Here is a 16311-nt window from a genome sequence, read left to right on the forward strand (position 1 = left end):
AGCTTTCAGCTCGAAAGCTGGTCAGAGGTTAAGTATTTGGCATCACGTATCACACGACAAATAGGTGTTGGGTTCACAACAGCTGAAAGTATCTTAAAAGGGCACTGTTTTGAGGGGGTGGGAGATGGAAGAGTAGTATTTCGCAAACTATTTCTGTTTGAGAACATACATCCATGGGGTCAGTCACATTGAACCACATTCCCCTGTCACTGAGAGATATTGCGGTTTCTTGTGAAGGTGGTGCTGGACAATGGATTTGGACACAAATAAATACAGGACCATGTTCCAAGCTGCTTCACTGGAGTGCCAAACAGTGAAATTTGACATGTTCCACCTGAAGTATTGAAACGGGAGATCCAAAACAAAAGAGGACCAGGAGGTGGGGATAGAGAGGGAATCCCTGCAAACATAGAGCTCCAGGGAGCTGAAAGATTGAGCCATTAAAATTACGAATGTGCAAAACACCAGAATGGGAGAAGCATTTAAGTCTCAGAGATACTACAAAGCAAAATAATTGGAATTTCTCATTGCAACAGAATATTTTTAGCTAGTTCCCAGCCCTACGTGGGAGGCAGCCATCCTAGACATAATATTTAAAAATGAACCTGGGCAGTTGGAAGTTTTGTCCTTAATTCATTTGGTGGGATACGGCCAAGATTTATTTCCTGTTGTCAGTTGTCCTTGAGAAGGTGGTGGTGAGCTGCCTTCTTGAACCGCTGCAGTCCATCTACTGTGGGTTGATCCACAATGCCCTTAGGGAGGGAATTCCAGGATTTTAACTCAGCGACAATGAAGGTGTGTCAGTAAGAGCTGCATTTTGGAGATACTGACAATAACCCAGTTAGATCAGGGATGGTTATGGAAAGGGATAAGGATGGGCCAGGAATAAATGTTCTAAACTGGGGAAAGGCTAATTTTATGAGCATTATGTATGATTTGGAGTGGGAACAGCTATTTGCAAATGAAACTGTTGCAGAGCAGTGGAAGTCATTTAAGGAGGTAAGAGTGAGGGCAAACATATTCTGTTAATGATAAAGATTGGAACCAAGACTGGAGAACCCTGGTTGTCAAGAGACATAAAGGTTCAGATTGAGACAAAAAGAGAAGCTTAGAGCAAGTGCTCAATACAGGAGAGTCCCTCGAGGAGTATAACAGCACAGAGGGGAAATTGAAAAGGACATTAGGAAAGCAAACACAGTGCATGGAAGACTGGTAGAATAAAGGAAAATCCTAAGGATTTTTTTCAAACATATAAAAAGCAAGAGAATAATTAGGGAAAGAGTAAGCTGACAGAAGTAATGTATTGACCTTCTCAATGGTAAAGGACAACAAGACTAGACATCAGCAGGTCAGAGCATTGAGTATAGAAGTTAGGAGGTTATGTTGCGATTGTACAGGACATTGGTTAGGCCACTTTTGGAATATTGCATGCAATTCTGGTCTCTTTCCTATCGGAAGGATGTTGTGAAACTTTGAAAAGGTTCAGAAAAGATTTACAATGATGTTGCCAGGGTTGGAGGATTTGAGCTATAGGGGCAGGCTGAACAGGCTGGGACTGTTTTCCCTAGAACGTCAGAGGCTGAGGAGTGACCTTATAGAGGTTTATAAAATCATGAGGGGCATGGCTAGGGTAAATAGACAAGGTCTTTTCCTAGGGGTGGGGTAGTCCAGAACTTGAGAGCATAGGTTTAGGGTAAGAGGGGAAAGATATAAAAGAGACCTAAGGAGCAACTTTTTCATGCAGAGGATGATATGTGTATGGAATGGGCTGCCAGAGGTAGTGGTGGAGGCTGGTACAATTACAGCATTTAAAAGGCATTTGGATAGGTGTATGAACAGGAAGGGTTTGGAGGGATATGGGCCAGGTGATGACAAGTGGGATGAGATTGAGTTAGGATATGATTAGGTTAGATTAGATTTCCTACAGTGTGGAAACAGACCCTTCGGCCCAACTAGTCCACACTGACCCTCCGAAGAGTAACCCACCCAGACCCCCTAACTAATGCATGTAACTCTATGCAATTTAGCACGGCCAATTCACCTAACCTGCACACCTTTGGACTGTGGGAGGAAACCGGAGCACCCGGAGGAAACCCACACAGACACGGAGAGAATGTGCAAACTCCACACAGACAGTCGCCTAAGGCAGGAATCAAACCTGGGATCCTAGTGCTGGGAGGCAGCAGGGCTAATCACTGAGCTACCATGGTTGGCATGGACGACATGGATCAAAGATTTCCGTGCTGTCCATCTCTATGACTCTCTCAGGATGGAGGACTGTGAAATATTGGAAGAAAATAACATAGACAGAGCGGAGTGTTCTCGAGGAATTAGTATACTTTAAAAAATGGAAGACTGGATGAGATATATCTGAAGCTACTTAGAGAGGCAAATCAGGAGGACTATCAGTAACTTTGAAATTCTCTTTAGCCACAGGTGAAGTGTCAGAGGACTGGAACACTGTTAACATTGTCTCATTATTTTAAAAAAGAGCAAGTTTTTGGTCAGGAAATTCGAGGCCACTCAGTCTAACCTCGGTAGTGAGGAAGTTTGTAAAAAGAATTCTGAGGGACAGAATGTATCCGCACTTAGAGAGACGCATTGATCAGAGATTACCAGCATGGTTTTGTAAGGACAAGATCACGTTGGACAAATTAAATCCAATTTTTTGATGAGGTACCCAGGACTGTTGATGAGGCCAATTCATTAAATGTGGTTTACATGGACTGTAGCAAGGTAAGGACCCTCATGGCAAACTGGTCCAGAAAGTAAGATCCCTGGGGATCCAAGACAAAGTGGCACATTCCCGATGAAGAGCTTATACTCAAAACGTCGACTGTCCTGCTCCTCAGATGTTGCCTGACCGTCTGTGCTGTTTCAGCGCCACACGTTTTGACCCACATTGGATTCAAATTTAGTTAAGAGGCAGGAGGCAGAGGGTAATGGTATAGAGATATTTCTGTAACTGGAAGTCTATTTCCAGTGGGTTCTGCAGGGTTTGGTGCTGGCACCCTTACGGTTTGCGGTGTACATTAATAATTTAACAAGAACCATGCAGATGGCATAAAAATTGGTAGGGTGGTAAACAGTGAGAGGATATCAACGGACAGATCAGCTGGGCAGAGCAGTAGCAAATGGAAGTCAACCCAGAAGTCTGAGTAATGCATTTGCCAAGAGTAGCAAGACAAGGGATTACACTGTGAATGGTCTGACTCCGGAAAGTACTGAAGATCAGAGGGACCTTAGTGTGCATATTCCCAGATCCCTAAAAGTGGCAGGTAAGGTAGCTAAGGTGGTTAAGAAAGCATACAGGATACCTGCCTCCGTTAGATGAGGTGGAGTGGATAAAGAGTGGAGCACAGTGTACAAGAGCTGAGAGTCTGTCTATCAACATAGACCTTAGTGTCTCTGTGTACCTATATGTATTCCAGTATCTCTCTGTATCTACATGTACCCCAGTATCTCTCTGTATTTACATAGACCGCAGCATCACTCTGTACTTACATAGATCCAAGTGTCTCTGTGAATCTACATGTGTCTCTCTATATCTACACAGACCCCAGTGCCTCTCTGCACTATACAAACCCGTGTCTCTCTGTATCTCCATAGACCCTAGTGTCTCTCTGTATCTACATACACCCCAAAAGTTTCTCTGTATCTACGTACACCCCAGTGTCTCTCTGTATCTATATACACCCCAGTGTCTCTCTGTATCTATGTACACCCCAGTGTCTCTCTGTATCTACGTACATCCCAGTCTCTTCTGTATCTACACACCCCAGTGTCTCTCTGTATCTCCACAGACCCCAGTGTCTTTCTGTAACTACGGACACCCCATGTCTCTCTCTGTCTATACAAACCTGTGTCTCTGTGTCTCCAGAGATGCCAGTGTTTCTCTATAGCTATACAAACCCCTATCTCTCTTTATCTACGTACATTCCAGTGTCTCTCTGTATCTTTGCAGGCCAGGCAGCATCCAAGGAGCAGGAGAATCAGGATGAAGGGCTTATGCCCGAAACATCGATTCTCCTGCTCCTTGGATGCTGCCTGACCTGCTGCGCTTTTCCAGCAACACATTTTTCAGCTCTGATCTCCAGCATCTGCAGTCCTCACTTTCTCCTCTCTGTGTCTTTGTACACCCTAGTGTCTCTCTGTATCTTCGTACACCCCAGTGTCTCTCTGTATCTATGCACACCGCAGTGTCTCCCTGTATCTACATATACCCCAGTGTCACTCTGTATCTATACGCACCCCAGTGTCTCTCTGTATCTAAGCACACCGAGTTGTCTCTCTGTATCTAATACCTGCTAGTGTCCCTCTGTATCTTCGTACACCCCAATGTCTCTCTGTATCTATGCACATCACAGTGTCTCTCTGTATCTACACACACCCCAGTGTCTCTCTGTATATACATGCACCCCAGTGTCTCTCTGTATCTACACACCCCAGTGTCTCTCTGTATCTACATACACCCCATTGCCTCTCTGTATCTACACACCCGTGTCTCTCTGTATCTACGTACACCCCAGTGTCTCTCTGTATTTACATACACCCAGTCTCTCTCTGTATCTACATACACCCCAGTGTCTCTCTGTATCTACACACACCCCATTGTCTCACTGTATCTACACACCCCAGTGTTTCTCTGTATCTCCACAGACCCTAGTGTCTCTCTGTATCTACACACACCCCATGGTCTCACTGTATCTACACACCCCAGTGTTTCTCTGTATCTCCACAGACCCTAGTGTCTCTCTGTAACTATAGACACCCCATGTCTCTCTCTGTCTGTACAAACCGTGTCTCTCTGTGTCTCCACAGACGGCAGTGCTTCTCTATAGCTATACAAACCAGTGTCTCTCTTTATCTATGTACATTCCAGTGTCTCTCTGTATCTAAGTACACCTCAGTGTCTCTCTGTATCTATGCACATCGCAGTGTCTCTCTGTATCTACACACACCCCATTGTCACTCTGTATCTTCATGCACCCCAGTGTCTCTCTGTAACTTCATGCATCCCAGTATCTCTCTGTATCTTCATATACCTTAGTGTCTCTCTGTATCTACATATACCCTAGTGTCTCTCTGTATCTACGTATATCCCAGTGTCTCTCTGTATTTACATGCACCCCAGTGTCTCTCTGTATCTTCGTACATCCCATTGTCTCTCTGTATCTATGCACATCGCAATGTCTCTCTGTATCTTTATACACCCTAGTGTCTCTCTGTATCTACATACCCTCTAGTGTCTCTCTGTATCTAAGTACACCTCAGTGTCTCTCTGTATCTATGCACATCGCAGTGTCTCTCTGTATCTACACACACCCCATTGTCACTCTGTATCTTCATGCACCCCAGTGTCTCTCTGTATCTACGTACACCCCAGTATCTCTCTGTATCTTCATGCATCCCAGTATCTCTCTGTATCTTCATATACCTTAGTGTCCCTCTGTATCTACATATACCCTAGTGTCTCTCTGTATTTACATGCACCCCAGTGTCTCTCTGTATCTACGTACACCCCGTGTCTCTCTCTGTATCTACGTACATCCCAGTGTCTCTCTGTATCTTCATAGACCCCAGTCTCTCTCTGTATCTACGTACACCCCAGTGTCTCTCTGTATCTACACACACCCCAGTGTCACTCTGTATCTTCATATACCCCAGTGTCTCTCTGTATCTTCATGCACCCCAAAGTCTCTCTGTATCTACGTATACCCCAAAGTCTCTCTGTATCTATGTATACCCCAGTGTCTCTCTGTATCTTCATGCACCCCAAAGTCTCTCTGTATCTACATATACCCCAGTGTCTCTCTGTATCTTCATGCATCCCAGTGTTTCTCTGTATCTATGTATACCCCAGTGTCTCTCTGTATCTTCATGCACCCCAAAGTCTCTCTGTATCTACATATACCCCAGTGTCTCTCTGTATCTTCATGCATCCCAGTGTTTCTCTGTATCTACGTGTATCCCAGTGTCTCTCTGTATCTATGTACACCAAAGTATCTACGTGTACCCCAGTGTCTCTCTGTATCTACACACACCCCAGTGTCACTCTGTATCTTCATGCACCCCAGTATCTCTCTGTATCTACGTACACCACAGTGTCTCTCTGTATCTTCATGCACCCCAGTGTTTCTCTGTATCTATATACACCCGTGTCTCTCTGTATCTATATACACCCGTGTCTCTCTGTATCTATGAACATCGCAGTGTCTCTCTGTATCTACGTATACCCCAGTGTCTCTCTGCATCTACGTACACACCAATATCTCTCTGTATCTACGTACACCCCAGTGTTGCACTGTATCTTCATAGACCCCAGTCTCTCTCTGTATATTCGTACACTCCAGTGTCTCTCTGTATCTACACACCCCAGTGTCTCTTTGTATCTACGTATACCCCAGTGTCTCTCTGTATCTTCATGCACCTCAGTCTCTCTCTGTATCTTCATGCACCCCAGTGTCTCTCTGTATCTACACATACCCCAGAGTCTCTCTGTATTTATACGCACCCCAGTGTCTCTCTGTATCTACATGCACCCCCACGTCTCTCTGTATCTACGTATATCCCAGTTTCTCTCTGTATCTATGTATACCCCAGTGTCTCTCTGTATCTTCATATATGCCAGTGTCTCTCTGTATCTTCGTATAACCCAGTGTCTATCTGTATCTACGTACACCTCAGTGTCTCTCTGTATCCACACCACCCCCAGTGTCTCTGTTATCTTCGTACATACCAGTGTCTCTCTGTATCTATGTACATCCCAGTGTCTCTCTGTATCTACATGCACCCCAGTGTCTCTCTGTATCGACGTACACCCCAATGTCTCTCTGTATCTACATGCACCCCAGTGTCTCTCTGTATCTATATGCCCCCCAGTGTCTCTCTGTATCTTCATAGACCCCAGTTTCTCTCTGTATCTTACAGACCCGTGTCTCTCTGTATCTTCATAGACCCCAGTGTCTCTCTGTATCTTTGTACATTCCAGGCTCTCTCTGTATCTTCGTACATACCAGTGTCTCTCTGTATCTATGCACATCGCAGTGTCTCTCTGTATCTACACGCACCCCAGTGTCTCTCTCTATCTCCATACACCCCAGTGTCTCTCTGCATCTACGTATACCTCAGTGTCTCTCTGTATCTATGTACACCCCAAAGTCACTCTGTATCTACGTATACCCCAGTGTCTCCCCGTATGCACATGCACCCCAGTGTCTTTCTGTATCTTCGTACACCCCAGTGTCTCTCTGAATCTACGTATACCCCAGTGTCTCTCTGAATCTACGTATACCCCAGTGTCTCTCTGTATCTATACGCACCCCAGTGTCTCTCTGAATCTATGCACACCGCAGTGTCTCTCTGCATCTACGTATACACCAGTGTCTCTCTGTATCTATATGAACCACAGTGTCTCTCTGTATCTTCATAGACCCCAGTGTCTCTCTGTATCTTCGTACATCCCAGTATCTCTCTGTATCTACGTATACACCAGTGTCTCTCTGTATCTATATGCACCACAGTGTCTCTCTGTATCTTCATAGACCCCAGTGTCTCTCTGTATCTTCGTACATCCCAGTGTCTCTCTGTATCTACACACACCCCAGTATCTCTCTGTATCTATGTATACCACAGTGTCTCTCTGTATGTACATGCAACCCAGTATCTCTCTGTATGTTCGTACACCACAATGTCTCTCTGTATCTACGTATACCCCAGTGTTTCTCTGTATCTATACGCACCACAGTGTCTCGTTATATCTACATGCACCCCAGTGTCTGTCTGTATCTTCATAGACCCCAGTTTATCTCTGTATCTTCGTACATCCCAGTATCTCTCTGTATCTATGTATACCCCAGTGTCTCTCTGTATCTACGTACACCCCAGTGTCTCTCTGTACCATCGTATAGCCTAGTGTTTCTCTTTATCTTCGTACACCCAAGTGTCTCTCTGCATCTACATGCATCCCAGTATCTCTCTGCATCTTCATACACCCCAAAGTCTCTCTGTATCTTCGTATATACCCCAGTGTCCCTCTGTATCTATGCGCTCCCCAGTGTCTCTATATCTAAGTATGCCCCAGTGTCCCTCTGTATCTATAGACACCCCAGTGTCTCTCTGTATCTACATGCACCCCAGTGTCTCTCTGTATCTTCGTACACCCCAGTACCTCTCTGAATCTATTCACACCGCAGTGTCTCTCTTATCTACGTATACCCGAGTGTCGCTCTGTATATATACGCACCACTGTGTATCTGTATCTTCACAGACCCCAGACTTTCTCTGTATTTTCATGGACCCATGTCTCTCTGTATCTTCATAGACCCCAGTGTCTCTCTGTATCTTTGTACATCCCAGTGTCTCTCTGTATCTTCGTACATCCCAGTGTCTCTCTGTATCTACGTATACCCCAGTGTCTCTCTGTATCTACACGCACCCGTGTCTCTCTGTATCTACATGCACCCCGGTGTTTCTCTGTATCTCCATACACCCCAGTGTCTCTCTGCATCTACGTACAGCCCAGTGTCTCTCTGTATATACACACACCCCAGTGTCTCTCTGTATCTACACACCCCAAAGTCTCTCTGTATCTACGTATATCCCAGTGTCTCTCTGTATCTATGTATACCCCAGTGTCTCTCTGTATCTTCGTATACTCCAGTGTCTCTCTGTATCTACGCACACCGCAGTGTCTCTCTGTATCTATGTATACCCCAGTGTCTCTCTGTATTTACATGCACCCCAGTGTCTCTCTGTATCTAGTACACCCCAGTGTCTCTCTGTATCAACATGCACCCCAGCGTCTCTCTGTATCTTCGTACACCCCAGTGTCTCTCTGAATCTATGCACACCGCTATGTCTCTCTGTATCTACGTATACACCAGTGTCTCTCTGTATCTATATGCACCCCAGTGTCTCTCTGTATCTACATGCACCCACAGTGTCTCTCTGTATCTTCATAGACCCCAGTTTCACTCTGTATCTTCATAGACCCCAGTGTCTCTCTGTATCTTCGTACACCCCAGAGTCTCTCTGTATCTATACGCACCCCAGTGTCTCTCTGTATCTATATGCACCTCAGTGTCTCTCTGTATCTTCATAGACCCCAGTTTCTCTCTGTATCTACGTATACCCCAGTGTCTCTCTGTATCTTCGTACATCCCAATGTCTCTCTGTATCTACGTATACCCCAGTGTCTCTCTGTATCCACATATACCCCAGTGTCTCTCTGTATCCACGTATACCCCAGTGTCTCTCTGTATCTACACACACCTCAGTGTCTCTCTGTATCTATGCACATCGCAGTGTCTCTCTGCATCTACACACCCCCTAGTGTCTCTCTGTATCTATGTATACCCCAGTGTCTCTCTGTATCTATGTATACCCCAGTCTCACTATATCTACACACACCCCAGTGTCTCTCTGTATCTATGCACATCGCAGTGTCTCTCTGTATCTACACGCACCCCAGTGTCTCTCTGTATCTCCATACACCCCAGTGTCTCTCTATAGCTACACACACCCCAGTGTCTCTCTATAGCTACACACACCCCAGTGTCTCTCTCTATAGCTATACACCCCAAAGTCTCTCAGTATCTTCGTACACCCCAGTGTCTCTCTGTATCTATGTACACCCCAGTTTCTCTTTGTATCTACATACACCCCAGTATCTCTCTGTATCATCCCAGTATCTCTTTGTATCTACATACAACCCAGTGTCTCTCTGTTTCTTTGTACACCCCATGGTCTCTCTGTATCTACACACACCCCAGTGTCTCTCTGTATCTACGACACCCCAAAGTCTATCTGTATCTACGACACCTCAAAGTCTATCTGTATCTTTGTACACCCCAGTCTCTCTCTGTATCTACATACACCCCAGTCTCTTTCTGTATCTACATACACGCCAGTATCTCTCTGTATCTACGTACACCCCAGTGTCTCGCTGCATCTACAGACCCCCTAGTGTCTCTCTGTATCTTCATAGACCCTAGTGTCTCTCTCTGTAACTACAGACACCCCAGGTCTATCTCTATCTATACAAACCTGTGTCTCACTTTGTGTCTCCACAGAGCCCATATAGCTATACGAACCCGTGTCTCTCTGTATCTATCTACACCTGTGTCTCTCTGTATCTTTGTACACCCCACCCACTGTATCTACACACTCCCTAATGTCTCTCTGTATTTCCATAAACCCTAGTGTCTCTCTCTGTATCTAGGTACACTCGTGTGTCTCTGTATCTCCATGGACCCTAGTGTGTCTCTGTATCTACATACACTCCTGTGTCTCTCTGTATCTATATAGACCCCAGTGTCTCTCTGTATCTTCCTAGACCCCAGTGTCTCTCTGTATCTTCATAGAGGAGAAAGTGAGGTCTGCAGATGCTGGAGATCAGAGCTGAAAATGTGATGCTGGAAAAGCGCAGCAGGTCAGGTAGCATCCAGGGAACAGGAGAATCGACGTTTCGGGCATAAGCCCTTCTTCAGGAATAGACCCTAGTGTCTATCTGTACCTATTCTTATCCCAGTGTCTCTGTACCTACATAAACTCTAATTTTGCTCTGTGCCCCTGCCCCCTCAATATTTCTTTGTTTCCAAATCCTCTTTAAAATTGAACTATGTAGTTTATATTATCTCCTCTCATTCTTATTAACACGTATCAATTTACCCTTTGTGGTGTTCAATTTAATTTGCCACTCTCTGCCCTGTTCACAGTCTGCTGAAGTCTTCTCATTATTTACTGAATTCTGAAGCTTGTGCCAGCTGACATCTTTGAAGCTATGCCTTGCACACGCAGGTCCAGGTCAATAATATATATCAAACGGTTAGTATGTAGTTCTATGAAAAGGATTAAGTGCTGCAGTTCAATTGGAAAGGTAATCATTGACCTGGGACAGGAATCAGGACAGGTTAGAAAAAGTTCACTTTTCGGCCTTGTCCAAAAGAGCTAGCCGATGTTAAGTTGGTGAATTCATGAAAATAAAATCCTTGTATTTTATTAATAATACAGTACTGAACTGCACAGTGACTGTAACAGTCAATACCCCTTCCAAAATAATTATTGTATTATTCATAATTGGGCAAGATGCTTGGTTGAAAATGTTTGAAAACCAGTCAGGTATTTGAATACTGGAATCTAATTGGTTGCTAGGTGTTGATTACTTTCAATTGAGGGACAGGTGTGGTGCATTTTGGAGACCATGCCTGATGAGGTTACCATAGTAATGGAACATTAGAACTCATTTCACCCTGAGGCAGCAGAGGAACTGCTGCGCAAACAGGCTAGAGTTCAATCAAACTTAGAATTGGCTTTGGGAGAGCTGATTCTGAAGCAAGGAAGCTTTGCTCAACATTTATAAGGGACACGGTTGGAACTCAACGGGAGGATCATGTCCAGTTCTGGATACGACATCCCTAGATGGATGCCAGCCCTTGGACAGGGTGCAGATGAGATTTACTTTAATGACACTGGAAATGGGAGACTTCAGTCAAATGGAGAGACTAGAAAAAGCCAAGACTTTACCTAAAGGGCTCAACGTGTTCAAAATCATAGGCTCCCTACAGCATTGAAGCAGGCCATTCAGCCGATTGATTCCATACCAACCCTCCAAAGACCATCCACCCAGACCCACTACATCCCTATAACCCCACATGACTAATTCACCTAGCCTGCACATCCTTAGACACTAAGGATAATTTACCATGGCCAATCCACCTAACCTGCACATCTTTGGACTACATCATGAATGGCGAATGTACCACACGCCAAAACAACCCCTCCACTCTCACCGCAGAGACTGCTTGATTTACTGGTCATTGCCAACAATTTATTTAAGTTCTTGTTGAGTGGTAACATTGGGCTTCCTTGGGAATTAATTATCAAATTCTATCCTAAAATGGGAGGAGTGTGTACAAGCTACAGTGAGGTGTTCAGTGATAAATGAAAATGGAGACAGTCTCATCATTGCTTGGCAAATTAACAGATGTTATATATTTTGATTTGTGCAACACAGAAGAGGGACTTGCCTTATTGAAACAGATGGAATTCCAAAGGGTCCTGACAAGCTTAAAATGTTTCTCCTCATAAAAGCATCCAGAAGGACAGTTTCAAAATAAGTGACTCCCATTTAAGACTGGGATGAGGAGAATTCTTCTATTAGAAGATAGTCAGTCTTTGTCCAGCAACGCAATGGAGTATGATGAGTACTTGAAACATCATTGGGTACAGGCCAAGTGCTGGAAAATGGGATTAGATGGATGTTTGGTGACCAGTGCAAACACAATGGGAAACTTTCTGTGTTGTAAGAACTCTATAGATTGTTAAATATATTCAAGGCTAAATTTGACAGATTATTGATTGTCAAAGAGTTAAGGGCAGGTAGGGAGGTTCAGGCCATGATTTTAACGAATAGTGATGCAGGATGGAAGGGCTGAATCTTGCTCCAGTTTTTTAATGCTCTCTATATAAGGCCTTTCCTAACTTCAGGACATTGCAAAGCAAGCAGAGCAATTTTTGAAGGGAAGCCATTGTTATACATTAAGAAATTTATTGTCCAGATTCTACAAAAATCAAGGTGGAAATAGCCAAGCAATTTGTTGGCTCATAATGGGGAGGGCTCCAAGAAGAAGCCATCTGCTCTGCTTGTATAGAGCCATAGTTTAATATCCACATGAGAGGGTAAACAAGAATGCGATTTAACTGATGCATAATGATACAGGGCGACCCCCGGTTTCTGCAGTTTTCCGCGGCCTGAACATATTGTAGGGAACGTTCCAGAACCAGGGACCAAGAGGCTGCTGGGACGGTATGTTTCCCATTCAAATGATTGGGTTCACACCTATCCACGGTTTCGGGCTTCTGCAGTAGATTAGATTAGATTAGGTTAGATTACCTACCCTATGGTATGGAAACAGGCCCTTCGGCCAACAAGTCCACACCAACCCTCCGAAGAGCAACACACCCAGACCCATTCCCCCACCCAATATTTATCCCTGACTAATACACCTAACAGTATGGAACAATTTAGCATGGCCAATTCATCTGACCTGCATATCTTTGGATTGTGGGAGGAAACTGGAGCACCCGGAGGAAACCCACGCAGACACGGGGAGAATGTGCAAATTCCACACAGACAGCCGCCTGAGGCAGGAATCGAACCCAAGTCCCTGGCGCTGTGAGGCAGCAGTGCTAACCACTGAGTCATCGTGCTGCGCACTGTAGGTCTTGGAACAGATCCCCCGCAGGTACGGGGTGGTGGGGGGGGGTAAACTACTGTAATTCAAAGTGATGGGAGAGGTTTCATTCTGCAGTGAAGACATCGTTTAGTTTGCTTCCCATTGATAAGATTTTCTTGAGGGGTAATGAGAACACTGCTAACCCTCCATCTCATGGACCAAATCAAGAAAATCACTGTAACGTTCCTGTGTAGGATCACTAAAGCGATCATACCAAGTGAGGTCTTGAGGTAAGACAATTTCAAGTCTGAGAAAGACCCATGCTTAATCAGTAATCGAATCAAGGGTTCTGGAGATAAGGCAGGAAAGTGGGGGGAGTTGCGAATTATCAGATCAGCCAGGAGCTCACTGAATGGTAGAGCAGACTCGATGGGGTGAATGGCCTACTTCTGCCCCAAATCTTATGATTTTATTCCTGATAGTGAGTATATTAAGATGTACTAAATGTGGGATATCCTCAAATAAAAGCTGCATCAAACACTTGCTAAATCCCAGCTCAAAAACATAGTGTAACTTGATGCTTAAGTCATGTGTTCACATTGTGATTTTGTTTGCTTTGCCAGCTGATGGTGTGTTGCCACTTTTTAATGTTTCAGTTGTAAAATGTATCCTTGATATGACGTCACCTTGATGTGTATCAGAAGCTAAATTCTCTCCTTGAATGGGACATGAAGTTGTGGAGGCTGAGGCGTTACTGTTAACACACAGTTCAAGAGTTACTTTCGTTTTACGAGTTGAATGAATTATTCCTGCTAGCTGACACACAACATGACCCTCTTTAGTCTGTAGGTCAACTGTCTCACACAGTAGGTCAACTACTGAGCAGTGGATTAGTATTCTCAATTGACTTGAGATGATGCTCCAGGGAGGGTTCAGCAATGATTTAATCAGCAAACGTTCGCTTGCATGAGGTGTGTTGTAGCGAGGGGTGCTGGCATTACAGGTCAAGCGCGACAAATCCGACTGGAGGAACTCGGGTGAGAGGAAACGTTCGATTTATGAGGTTGTTGCTTCCTCTGGAAAAAGCAATGGTGTATCAGGCACCCGAGGGGTTCGCTGGGAGGTAACGCTGGCCATCAGACCCCACAGCTGGTTCAGAAACACCCCACTCTCAATGCACAGGCCAGCCAGATCTAGGATCAGGATAATCTCAACAATTCATCAATAAAACCTTCCAGTCAGACAGCTCCTTTACAAAGAGATCATTTAGCCACCAGACGGTCAAGTGTCACAAATGTTACAAGTTACTCACATTCGCCCACTACATAAGTGAGGACCTATTATGTCCTCCTTGACTTTAATCATTCATGGAATATAGACTTTGCTGGCTGGGCCCGCATTTATTCCCTGTCCCCAGTTGCCCTTGAGAAGGTGGTGGTGAGCTTCCTTCTTGAACTGCTGCAGTCCATTTGGTGTAGGTAGATGCACAATGCTGTTAGACAGGGAGTTACAGGATTTCCTGTTGATTTGCCATTGGTTATAAGTATGAAAGTGTCAGATGAATGGTTGAATTTGGAAGATCACTTTCTAAAGCTAGTGCGGGTATCACAGACTGTGTCCTCACCAGAGTAGGTCCCTTCAGTAATATATTTAAATTCTTCTCAGAACTGAGAAAAGCTTTGACATTTCCTTCAGTTTAAAACTGTCAATACAAATTATTTGTCAGTGTTGTCATTTTGCTGGTGCTGGATAAACACACTGTATGTTGGCATAACAAATGTGCTTTGTGCTTTGAATCAAATCTCCATCTTTCTCTAAAAGGATTGCAAAAACAATTTTCCCATGGGAAAAACTTATCACTTTAAAACAAGACAAACTACATTGAGAAAGCACCGTAATGAGGGGTTGGGATTGGATTGGGGTGGGAGGTGGGGGGGAGCTATTTTCCACCTCAAAGCTGCATAGTTCGGAGTGGGGAATCCTTCAAACTTTATTGTGATATTCTATTCCTCGGTCATGCCTGAAATTTTATAATTTTCCAATATTCAAAAGGCACTTGTCGTTTTCAGTCTTTGTTTTTGTAGCTCAGCAACAATGCTGATTCCAGGCCTAATTAAAAACACCCTGATCTATCACCCATGTTGCCGTGAGATGCTTCCCCCCATCTCTCTCCAGACCTTCAGTATTATATGCGTGGTTTCCCTATTTCCCCATGTCCACCTTCCAGCAGGACGTGAATGCACAAGAACAAGAGAAAATAGGAGCAGCTAAAGACTGCGCAGTCCACTGAACCTACTATGCCATTCACTGTGATTGCAGCTGAGTTGAAGCTTCAGTTCAGTGTTTCTGCTCCCTCGCCCATGATTCCCTGAGAGATGAAAAACCTGCCTAGTCCAACCTTAAATATGCTCAACACTGTAGCATCTGGGTAGACAATGCCAAAGATTCAAAACACCTTAAAATGAATAAATATTTTCCTCATCTCAGTCCTAAATGATCGACCCCTTAAAGTAAGAGTATATCTCCGTCTTTACACTCCCCCCCCCCCACACCAGGAGAAATAGTCCACCCTCTTTAGAATTTTAATGTTCCATGATCAGGATCAGGATCATCCCAACAATTCATCAAGAAAATCTTACAGGCAGCCAGCTCCTTTAGATTAGATTAGATTCCCTACAGATTAGATTAGATTCTCTGCAGTGTGGAAACAGGCCCTTTGGCCCAACAAGTCCACACTGACCCTCTAAAGAGCAACCCACCCAGACCCATTCCAATACATTCATCCCTGACTAATGCACCTAACACGACGGGCAATTTAGCATGGCCAATTAACCTAACCTGCACATCTTTGGATTGTGGGAGGAAACCGGAGCACCTGGAGGAAACCCACGCAGACACGGGGAGAACGTGCAAACTCCACACAGACAGTTGCCCGTGGCGGGAATTGGACCTGGATCTCTGGCGCTGTGAGGCAGCAGTGCTAACCACTGAGCCACCGTGCCACCCAGATCATTTATTCACAGAGGGTCAAGTGTCACAAATGTTACAAGTCGCTTGCATTCACCCACTACATAAACTCCAGAGAGTCTCAACCTAATTTACTTCGCTTCCCATCACAGGACAACCCTCTCTT

The 16311-nt window shown here is 44.6% G+C and overlaps 1 protein-coding gene across 8 annotated transcripts in view; it reads right to left on the reverse strand.

The window, feature by feature from the left end:
- Positions 1-16311, reverse strand: part of LOC122541810 (rho GTPase-activating protein 22-like) — a 330924-nt gene that overhangs the window by 30764 nt on the left and 283849 nt on the right. The gene's annotated exons all lie outside the window — the stretch shown is intronic.

The sequence above is a fragment of the Chiloscyllium plagiosum genome, chromosome 38 (genome assembly GCF_004010195.1).
Source record: "Chiloscyllium plagiosum isolate BGI_BamShark_2017 chromosome 38, ASM401019v2, whole genome shotgun sequence".
Taxonomy (NCBI): domain Eukaryota; kingdom Metazoa; phylum Chordata; class Chondrichthyes; order Orectolobiformes; family Hemiscylliidae; genus Chiloscyllium; species Chiloscyllium plagiosum.